The sequence below is a fragment of the Acomys minous genome (genome assembly GCF_964271855.1).
Source record: "Acomys minous genome assembly, chromosome: 15".
Taxonomy (NCBI): domain Eukaryota; kingdom Metazoa; phylum Chordata; class Mammalia; order Rodentia; family Muridae; genus Acomys; species Acomys minous.
The window spans coordinates 87,126,807-87,138,971 of record NC_140497.1 but is presented as its reverse complement, the minus strand read 5'-3'; positions in this window follow the sequence as shown (position 1 = coordinate 87,138,971).

Sequence of the window (12,165 nt, the reverse complement as noted above, 5' to 3'; positions counted from 1 at the left end):
TGGCTGAGGATCATGACTGACCAGCCCTCTTTATAACCCTTCATCAATGGGGTGAAGGCCAAGATTATGAAACACTGATGGCGTTGGACATGATGGTGAGTGGATCTAATGAGCAGTAATCACATGATATCGCTAACAAACAGGTTTGTATCTGACTCTTAGGCTTTTTGCTGATGCATGATATTTAGTATATAGGAAAAGGTGAAGACAAGGCAGGGACAAATGTGATAAGGAAAATTCATTCTGTTATGGCACTCTGTGTTTGAGATGGTTAATGAATATTTGAAGTTATCCGAGTTGGGTAACTGGAGACTCAGGTCCATTTAGTTCTGAAGCTTGAATGCTTTTTGGATCTTTCCATTTTATACCTCGTGCAGCGGTGTCGACACTGGACCAGTACAACTGAGACTTGATCCGGATAATACCTTAGAATACCAGGCTCCAAATAGGTGTTCTACCAGACAGAATGTCAAGACCATAGCAGGAGGGGTGGCTCAGTGGGTACAAGCACCATCTCTTAGATGCTTGAAAATCCCTCACTAGCAGGCACATCAGCTGCTTTGTGAGTCACCATCAGTTCAATAATAATGACCCATCTTGGCCCTCTGCCCTGTGTAAGGTGTTCATTACTTATGCCCTCTCATCTAATCCTTAACAGCATCTAGGATGAGCTGGTTCCATTCCCCTTTTATAAATTAAAGAAGAAGAAGAAGAAGAAGAAGAAGAAGAAGAAGAAGAAGAAGAAGAAGAAGAAGAAGAAGAAGAAGAAGAAGAAGAAGAAGAAGCACAGAGCCAAGATATAGCTTATTAAAGAATACAGTTCATTTAAGTCCAGGTGGTCTGACTACAGTATGTATAATCTGAAGCATAGGACTCTATAGTAACATCAGGGTGGAAATTTCCCAGTGTTCTGTGCCATTTTTTGAAAGCTTCAGGAAGCAAATACTTTATACCATAACTTGTAGATACTGTGTGGACATGATTCTAGTCAGTGCAGAGAAGTTTAATAAAATGTTAAAATTCACGTAATTTCCTCAAGACCCCCAACTCTAAGCTGACCTAAAGTGACCCTAACCTTGACTTTCCAGTGATCCAGAAATAACAATGGAAAGAATTCATTCAGCTTTATTAGATTATTCTTGTGTGTGAACTGTCCAGTAAGCCATTCGTCCTTACCCACCAGCTCAAATTGCAGCTAAAAGTGGCCTTTAGGAAAGTTGCCTTTATCTACTCAAGGTTTTAGTTACATAGTTTCATCTTCAGACTTAATAGGCTTATCTATGTTTTGATTAATAAGATCAGATTTTAAGAGCATTTTTCTTAGGCAGCATGAATATTTCTGCCAAATGAAAATAATCTTGGCAGCACCACTAAATTATAACCAGTGGTTCACATATACTGTTCGTCCCTCTCTACATCCTCAAGCCACAAAGCCTAGGTTCAAATCCCGCTTACTAACAATAAAAATGCATCGGTAAACTCCTTAATCATTCTGTGCCTAAACCTCCTCATCTAGACAACAGCAGTCCCAAAAAATTTTCTCAGTGTCTATAATGCCAAGTACTGGGCAAAAACCACCTATGTGCATTGTTCCTTCAACCATTATGTAAACCCCACAGTGAGTCGCTGATGACCTCAATTGAAAGAAGGGGGAACTGAGGCACAGCATGATTAACAAGCTTCTCTGAAAGGACACAATAAAAATGATTGATCGGCAGAGCCTGGCGACGAGCCTGGCCAACGTGGCAGGAACCCTTGTCTTCGTTTCTGCTGCACACTGATGGTGAAAACTCGTTTACAAGGAGCAACACACATCCAGACCCACTTTATTCTCACTCGGACATTCTGTCTGTAAGTGGCAAAAAATAAGCCCTGTTTTGTCATTCAAATAGCCCTGGTGCTGTACCCATGGACAGCAGAATTAAGATAATCCAGATGTTTGTTTATTTTTATAATCCCAACGCAACAAAAATCTCTTCATCTGCCAAGCAGGCCCTGTCATGCCCACCCTCCCATCATTGTGTTAGATGCTCAGTAAGTGATCATGACAGATAAAAAGTCTCCATCAGTACTTTGTGGAGTTGGGCAGGGGGGAGGGGGGGTTTAGGGTCACTTTGAAAGTCTTCTGAGAAAAAAAAAGAAAATCATAACTGAAACCTTTGGGGGACAAAAGAAGAGTAAGAAGCAAGACTGAACAATGAAAAGTCCCTACCTCAAAGATTACAAAAAAACTAACCATCTATTGTAGAGAAGCTTCCACCTGCGCAGGAAACGTGGCTGGGTGATGTCCATGCTTTTCTTTCTGTTCTCCATCTCATTCAAGGTTCATGTTTAAGCAAACACAGTGCTATTTTTAGAACAAAGTAGGAGAAACTGCATAGTAAAGTCTTATCCTGTGATGACAGACAAGGTCTGTTGAGCCCAGTGAGATCTCTGTAGGAGAGCCAGATGGATGAGTGGAGATCCAGTGCCCAGCTACGAGTCCTCTCACATTGGCTCCTCAGTCAAGCTGTGTAGGGCTTGGAGGTATAACAACCTCAGAACATCCAGGACCAGAAGATGCCATTGTAGAATGCAGGTGACTGAGGGGACAATCAAAAAGTGACTTGCAGTCTCCCTTCCCCCCACCCCTTGCACTGCAGAGCTCCAGGACTAGAGGCCTTTGGTTCTCACTCACCTCTGCCTCACACTGATGGGGCTGATTAGAGCCTGCAAGAGCAGAAGGGATCTAAGAATGTCAGCTTTCAATTAAGCTCTGGAAATTCACTCCATAAGTTACTGTTTCTCTCTACCTTTGTCTGAGGATCTTCTTCTTCTTCTGGTGGGCTGTAGTTGGAACGCTGTGCCCTAAAGGGAACACCAACATCACACACACACACACACACACACACACACACACACACACACACACAGTTCAATGGTATAGCTGCTGGTACTGTGCCCATAAGCCAGTAAATAATCCCATACCCATGTTCAGGCCAGCATATTACAACTCTGCGTAAACCCAGTGAAGAAGGAGGAGGAGGAGGAGGAGGAGGGATGGGGGAGGGGAAGGGAGAGGAGGGGAAGGCAAGGGAGGCAGGTGTGAAAGCAGAAAGAGGATGTGTTTGGAAGAAGGGTCTCAGAGATCATGGTAGTAAGTACAAGGTGAAAAGAATAAGAATGTGTTGTGTCCATGACTCAGAAAATAAGCAAAACCAAAATTTAAAAAACACAAAAAGAAACTCCATACCATAATAAATAAAAAGCAAAGTAGTCATAAAGAGCCATTAAAATGTGGAGACTTATACTGCTTTAGGGGAACTGAAATCCTCAGACATTAAACAGATAATTCTGCAGCTATATGAGATCAATAAAGGAAAAGCATTACAGCAGCATGGTGTCATTTCTATAATCTCCTTTTTTTTTTTTCTTTAAATTTTGAAAAATCCAGTAAGTTTCCCCCATGCATGCTATTCAAAGTAAGTGAAACCCTTTGAGAAAGGAACTTTATAGTGAAACTTTGGTCAAAACATTGAAAGCAGTGTTAAAAGAACTATATAACATTATGTAGTACTTTAAAACCAGTTTTGTGGTTTTATTGTTCTTTAAATGAGTTTGTGTACACTTTAAACATGAAGTTTAAATGATATAGAACAGGAAGAAAAGGAGAAACACAGTCTTAGTATTTCCTGGGAGGATGAGGCCCTGTTCTGTGTTCACACCCGTCAGTAGAGACTCCTGAAGAAGCAACTGCCTCCATTCAAAAACCTCCCGGAGCCTGCGCCAGGCAGTGCTGATACAGACATTCCTGAAACACCTGTTCACCCCTAACGGAAGCTTGATTCACTAAAGCCTGAGATCACGTGATTTACTTCTCGTACGTCACCTGGCACTCTAGTGAAACGAGCACGTTTACTTCTTCAGCTAGATCATAAGTGCTAACTAAGGCCTCGTGTCCATAGCCAATGCGTTCTCAAAGTGTGTGCAGTGCACACAGCATATTCTATATAATGATGCATGGAATTTAAAGTGTGAGTGAATGAACAGACCTTCGTACTGAGCTACGTTTAGTCTTTTCTTCAAAATGAGGGGGAAAATTGTATTAAACTTCCAAAACTTCAAATAATGACTTAAATTAAGTATTTCCATAAACAAACATTTCTCCACAAAGCAACCTCTATGCCTATGTGATAAGATTTCATTTCTTAATTTTTGAAGTAGGCTGTTTCCTTTTTTTACCAAATACAGATTTTTTAAAATATATGGTTAATGAAACTCAAAGGCTTTTTTTGATAGATCCGTTCGTTAAAATCTACAAATACAACTGATTTAAAATTCCATTAAAAGTCAGAACTAGACTCACATCTCTATTAGATTTCACCGTCTGTCCGTGCCAAAAAGAACACTGAAGAAGCATATCAGAATGAGACTGGATGTATAAACCACAGACCACAAAGGCGTAAAAAGGCTTTGATCTTTATGACAGGATCATCACACATAGTTTATTAAATACACTTGAAAATACAAGGGTGGACAGATAGCAATGCACATTTTAACTTGTATCTCTGTATAGTTCAATGATGTGTCATGAATTTAAATTATGACTAGGACCAAATTGTGAGTCTACAACACATTAACTGGGCTCTTGGGTGAGTTTCTAAGCCTGTCTGGGTCTTGGTTTCTTTCCTATAAATAGATGGTTTGGGGGGGAGGAAATTTTTGTTTATTTCCTTTTTTTCTTTTATTTAATTATTTTAAATTTTACTTCACATCACAATTGTTTTCCCCTCCCTTGTTGCCTCCCAATCCCACCCTCCCTCCCTCATTCCCTCTCCCTCCCTCCCCTGGTCCTCAGAAAGGGGAGGCCTCCTCCCCTAACATCTGACCTCAGCCTATCAAATCTCATCTGGTCTGCCTGTATCCTCTTCCTCTGTGGCCTGGCAAGGCCGCCCCGCCAGGAGGAAGTGGACAATGTCGGGGGGGGGGGGGGCATAGTCCATGTCAGAAGCGGTCCCTTCTCTCTATATTAGGGGACCCACAGGGGGACTGTGCTGCCTGTCTACTACATCTGAGCAGAAGGTCTTCACCTAGGTCTTCACCATGCATGGTCCTTGGTTGGCGCATCAGTAAATAGATGTTTTCACCACTTACATATATTTAGAATAGTGTAAAATCTTCATGACTACAAGGTGTTATTATTAATCTGATGACATGGGAAAAGGTGTTGCTCTTTTTTAAAAAAAATGAATGATTTTTAAAATTCCTATCACTCATGTCACCATTTTCCAACTAGCCACCCGTTGAAGCTATTTGTTGGCTCAGAGAATATTTGCTGCCATTGCTCAAAAGATTTCTAGAACTCCTTGTAGAAATTCCTAAAATGACTTGGCTAGTCACTTAAATTAAGAAGTGAGCAGAATCCTACATTCACAGTTTATTTTAAAGTAAATAATTGTAAAGCAAATAAGCAGTGATGGCTTGCTCTGAGACTCAAATGTAGGTGACTGGTATGCTTACAGAAACCCAACCATTTTTCAAAAGCTAATATTTCTCACCACTGTAAATAAGCAAGGATGAGCCTGAAAGTGCAGACGAGATGTAAAGAAGGCAGTGTGAGCAGTATTTATACTTGGATTTAGTTCTTGTTTGCACTAAAAGTGTTGGAAAGCAAATGTCACCCATTTGATTAAAAAGTTCTATCAGTGCGGCAGTTGTTAAAATGCACTCAGTTGCATATTTCTATAAGTAATGCTTTAGCACCACTACATCTTTTTATTTTGAGACTAGAAAAAAACAAATAAGACATGTGATTAAAGTGTCAACTGAAACAAACAATAATATTAGGTGCTCTGCCTGCCTGAGCTCCTTGGCAAACTCTGACACACACCAACATGGCCCTAGGATCCTGAAAAAAAAAATTGCAGCAATAACCTGTTAGCTCTTGAGACAACAGACAGGAATGCAAAGATGTGGGAGAGGGGAGCCTAAGTGTTTCTAGACTCTATCGTTTTCTGACACACGGGGCAAGAGAGGACTCCACCCTACACCCATTAAAGGTTTTTATTATCTTTTAATCTTTGCACAATTTGAAAAGCCATGTGTTTACTTCCCCACCTTAGCTCTCAGAGAACTGTCTGGAAATGATTCTGATTCGTGGAAGAGATTCTGCATAATCTTACAGGTAATTTAAGATTGCCCTGTTTCTTCTGGAATCTATCCAAGGAAGTTTTCTTGGTAAACATGGAGCCACTGTTACCATTCACTTCTACAGGTACGTTTGCTTCTAGCTTCAGGAGATAAATAGGTGATTTCTCTCACTACAAAGGTTGTGAGTAATAAAGACCATGAATCTTCCCAGAGTGAAGAAGCCACTTTATCGTTATAGAGGGTTAAGTTTTCCTGACCTTAGGATCATTTTTGCCTTTGGGGCACACATGTACCTTTATATAGTTCATGGGAAGTGGGATGAAGCCACAGAGGTGCACACACACGTGAGTGTGTACAAGCCAGCACATGCCAAGTGCAATGCTCTGGCAACAGTTATTGCTATAGGTGACCAAAAGCTTCACACTTGTACAAGCATCCTTGGGCAAGTCCTCTTAAAGAACCTAAAAAGAACCTAGAAATTAAAGAGGATGCTAATCCTTAGATGGTTGATTGCTATCTGTCATATCTGAGGTTTTGGTAACATGTAAGTTTGAATCTCTAGTATTTGCAGTAAAAAAAAAATGTTTTAAAGAAACAAATGAAATAGATGTTAGCGATGTGTTTTCATCTAACTAACATGGGGGTCTCTCCAACTTTCATGGGCAGCAGAGCATGGAAGGCAAGATGACAGATAGCTGAGTGCAACCAGATTCAACAGCCACTGTTGGTCCAAACTTCCCGAACTGAGTTGTTTCTTTAAACACAGCACAATCTGGTGAAACCTATTCTTGTAATGATTAACTCGATCCCACGCACACCATAAATCATGCCCAAATCTCTCTGAGGAGTAAAATAAGCTAAATATAGATCAGAGGCGGCTACGTTGAAACTCTTCGTAAAGTGTGGGTGGCATCTTCTATTTTAAAAATGGTTCTATAGATTGACTAAGAAAAACAAGTTTACGGAAAAGGTCTGGAGGAGGGTCCAGTGCAAGAAAGTCTTTGGCCACACAGATTGCTCAAAGGTCGCCAGATCAGAAGGCACATCTGCTCCAGCCTTCTGAGTGGAAAACAAGTTTTGCATGGCTTTCCTTGAAGGAACAAAGCTGTGTGTTTAACATTCAAGATTCCCCTAGTGCATGCCCGTGAGCACAAGGGCCTTCCATACCCCTTACAAACTAATATATCTAAAACACTGCTACTTTTAATGATTTCTTTATCCTTATTTTATGTGCATTGGTGTTTCACCTGCCTGTGTGTCTCTGTGAGAGTGTGGGATCCTCTGGAACCGTTACAAACAGTTGTGAGCCACTGTATGGGTGCCGGGAATTGAACCCCAGGTTCTCTGGAAGAGCAGCCAGGGCTTAACTGCTGAGCCATCTCTCTAGTCACCAACATTGTTATTTTTTTAAACAAGGTGACTGACCTTAAACACCTCCTATATTCAAAGATGACATTGAAGTTCAGATCTAAGCATTGGCATTATAGGCATGCACCTCCATGCCCTGCTGAGTGGTTCTAGGGTCAAGCCCAGCACTTTTACATGCCAAGCAAACACTACCAATTGCACTATAGTCCTAGCACCAAATGTTGATGTTTTAATTTGCTAAGCAATACCAAAAAAAAAAAAGCCAATATATTTTACATTTTTCCACACAAAGGCTCTGAAACCTAGTATATATTTCTACAATCATGATGTATTTCGGCCACAGTTCAAATGCTCTATAGCCATAGCTTTCTACTGAAAGTTTGAGACAGAAAAAGGGTTGAGAAGGGGACATACTCAGATTTTACTTATATGTGTGTGCATGAATGTTTATGTGCACGCATGTGTGCAGGTGCCAGAACAAGACATCATATGCCCTGGAGTCAGAGCTACAGGCAGCTGTGTGCCACCTGGCATGGGTACTGAGACCTAAACTCCAGGCCTCTGCAAGAGCACGAGGTGGCCCATCTTTCCAGGACCCTACTGCACACTCAGAATAACATGTCTCTCCCCGGCGTGAATAGTGGCATTAGAAGTTAGAAAAGCATATAGAATGAAACAACGTTGAATTGAAATTTTTTTCAGTATCTTCTAGGATTTTGAAAACTCCTATGGTGCCAAGTTCTTTTAGTTTGTTTGCTTAAAAAATGTTTTCTTTCAGAGCATTTAGTAGGCCTGGAATCCTGTGTGATAACTTCCAGGAACTTCAGGCACAGGCTGAGTTCTCTGGGACAAAAGTCAGTTCAAACATCTCATTCTGTTGCTCCCGTAAGTAGGACTTTAGAACTGGATATTTTAACCACCCCAGATGCTCTTCTTGGTGAGGGCTCGGTCCTCTCCCTGCCTTGAATCCACTTTTTCCGGCATGCCAACTGTTCTCCTCCCACAGTTCCTGTACCTGCCCAGGCCACACTTCACACCTCTATCAAATCGCCTTATGTGTTTCCCCGTTTTCCCACGTGTAAAAGTATAATCTTTTCCTAGACATGTCACAAGGAAGCATTGTACACTAAGTAGCATGAGCAACAGAAATTCACTGTCGCTGTAGAAAGAGGAGGCGTGAGATCAGTATGTGGGCAGCTCTGGTTCCTTCCGACCCCCCCCCCCCCAGTGAGGGTCTGTTTGATGCCTCTCCATTTAGCTCCTGGGGAACTTCTGACAATCTTCATGTTTCTTAGGCTTTAAAAATATTTTCCCAACTTCTGCCTTCAAACACATACAGACGAATTACAATTGCACTGACCACTCTTCCGTGTGAGGTCCTGGTTACAACATCGGATGTGCCAGGGAAGGCGGCAAAATTCAAGCCATGACAATGTGCAGCAACTGCACTTGGCAAACATTTGAGAGTGTTTAGTGAATGCTAAGATACATTCCCATAAACAATATCTTTAAAAAGCCGGGCTGCTTTTTCTCAAGCTACATATTTAGCTCCATTCCCCCATTAATCCCTTAGAAGCTCTCTGGAAGCCATCCCAACCGAGCAGTCGCTATTTCCCAAAGAGCTGTATTTGTTTATAAGGTTCACTTCCTATCGCTGGCATAACAAATTGCCACTTAGGGTCCTAATGACACAAACTCATTATTTTATAACTCTAGAAATCAGATAGGAGCCTGGCATGCTGGAGTCAAGGTACTGGCAGAATTCCTTCACTTCTGGAGCCAGAGAGGAATTTCCTTCCTTACCTTGTCCAGTTCTCAGAGGCTACCTGCATTCCTTGGAGAATGGCCCTGTCGCCACCTTCAGGCTTGGTTGGCAGTGTCTGGTCTCCCAAGCCTGTGCTTCTGTCATCGTGTCTTCTGTGACTCTGGTCCTTCTGCAGAAAGCTCTTAATTGGATTCTGGGATTAGTCCAGGCCTATCTGGAGAACCCAGAAAATCCCTATTCCAAAATCCCGAACTCAGATCTACAAGTATGCATTCTCGGTATCAGGTAAAGTATCCAGGAAAGCAAAACACGGATGTCCTAGGGAGAATATTATCTTGCATTCCCAAAGCATGTCACCATCCCCACCTGAAACACCATGTGACCATCACCTCACTTTTCAAAGACCAGGTACCTTTTCACGAAGAGTCTTTGATTTCCTGCTTGTACACACTCTCTTCCCTTGAGGTCTAGGAACAATTTTTCTGCAGCCACCTCTGCTATGTCTGAATCAGTTTGCTGTTTGGCTTTGCTTTTCTTCTCTTGTCTCATCCGTCCCACTAACAGCGATCTCTAAAGCAGTGGCTCTCAACTCTCCTGACACTGTGACCCTTTAATACAGTCCTTCGTGTTGTGGTGACTCCCAACCTTAAAATTATTTTTGTTCCTACTTCAGAACTGTGATTTTGCTACTGTTATGAATTGCAAAAAAATAGTCAAAGTGTCTGATATCTGACCCCTCTGAAATGGTCACTTGATCCACAAAGGGGATGGCAATCAGTAGGTTGAGAACCATTGCTCTAGTGTTTTGAAATCTCTACTCATCTGTGCTTCCCTAGAGCCTCTCTTATTTGTTTATGTCTACAAGAAATATTTTCTGAAAATGCTTTCATTTATTGATTCCTTATTGTTGACATTGTTGGATCTTAATTGACACAGGTAAATCCTCATGAGAACGAAGGGGCAACCTCAGCAAGGGGTTCAGCCTCAGCAAGGGGTCCAGCCTCAGCTTCAGACTTCATCATTTTCTTTACCTTAAAGAAAAGCTATGGTTTTAGGTAAGCATTAACCACAATTTAACTCCTATATAGAAGAGTATAGAGAAGGCAAAACTACAATGACAGAAATCAAATAGAGGTCACTGGGTAAAGAGTAAAGGGTACTACTGACTTTTCACTGGGAAGAGAGGGAGTTTGAAGAGAGATTCTAGAATGTTTTTAAATCATGTTGGTTGTGATGACAGGCATCCTACTGTATGCGTTTGGCTAAGTTCATTAACTTGAGTTTTAAAACACTGAGTAGATCAGACACAGCAAAGAAAGTAAAAGGCCAAATCAAGGTGGGAGTAAAGAGTTGGGCCAAGAAAAAAAAGGACAAAATAGGAAGTGAGCCCTCCTGTGTAGCCTGAGCTACACAGAGAGACTCTGATTCAAAAGAGGGAGGGGGAGAGAGAGAGGAAGAAGGAAGGGAGGGAAGGAGAGAAGGAGGGAGGGAGGGAGGGAGGGAGAGAAGGAGGGAGGGAAGGAGGGAAGGAGGGAGGGAGGGAGGGAGGGAAGAAGGAAGATGGCAAACAAAACTGTAAATGTTTTTATTTCCTCAGTGAAGGGATGAGATAGGAACTGTACCCAAGCCTTTCTAGTTCCTTCTGAACTCTGGCTGGCTGGTTCAGCTCAGCAGTTCTGGCCCAAAGTGTTCTCCAGTCTGATTCACTCCAGCTTCTCCTGGCTTCTGCCTGGATTGCTCTGCTTGGCCTCATACGAACTTTGGCAATCTGCTCCAATCTTCTGGCTCCTTCTCATTCTCTGGCTCATCCCTTCTTCTAGCTTGTTCTCTCTGTAACCTCTCTCCGTAAAACTGTCCTAGTAAAACTCTCACACACCACCCCTTTCCTCCCTCACTGCTCTTAAGTAGCTTCTATGTCCTGTGCTGCTCTCGTGAGAGTTGGGTTTATCCCATCTGACTCATTCTGTCAAATCTTTCTCTGATTTGTCACTTTGTCTGCCACTCACTTAGATGTCACTTTCAAACAGGGGTGCTTCCTTCTACAAACTAACTTTACTTTTACTGTTAGGCATGAAAAGTGTGTGCATGTCTGTATTCCAGCCTGGACATACTGCAATCCAGAGCGTGTCTACATTCCTGAAAGATCACATAGAGCTAGAAGGTCTGCCCTTGCCAGAGCAGCCATGTTGCTGAAACAAAATTTCTCTACAAACAACAACAAACAAACAAAACCAACAATAAGAAAAGAGTGAAGCAAAGCAAAACTAAACACTGGAGGGCACATCTGGAGAAGCCAGAACTTTTTTGGACTAATAAATTTGCCTAAAAACAGCAATTTAGTGAGTGTAAAACATACAGTGCATGCAGAGAGAATGAAAGGGGAGTGGCAACAAATAACATCAAATAAGATGCCAAATTTAAATTCTGTATGATCACCTCTCCCAAGCCAATGACCCAAGAACCGTTGAGGTGAAAATGAACAGAGTCCACAGAATCCATGAAAATAATGAAGTGCTAAGAAATTACCAGGTCAAATTTCCTGGGAAGATGTGTTCTCAGTCAGATTTCAGGAGAAACAATTGATCGCATTGGCAGTTGCCCTACTCCAGCTCCAGGGACCAAAGTCCCTGAACTAGGGGCCAGAGAGCACATGGGGCTGTTGCTGGCTTCTCGCCTGTACATCCCTGGGTAGGGCTGAAGTCTAACACAGTGTTTCTTCTTCCTTGGGATTCCTCCCTTTTCTGCTGATCCCTCACCAAATACTACAACTTCCTGGAAATTTTTCAATCTCTGCTTCTCAGAGCTGCATCCTAACTATTCTAGTGCATACAGAAAGAACCAGATATGATTAGAAACTTATCCATGAAAAGTTCAAAGATACCTCCCAGGAAACTAATGGCATG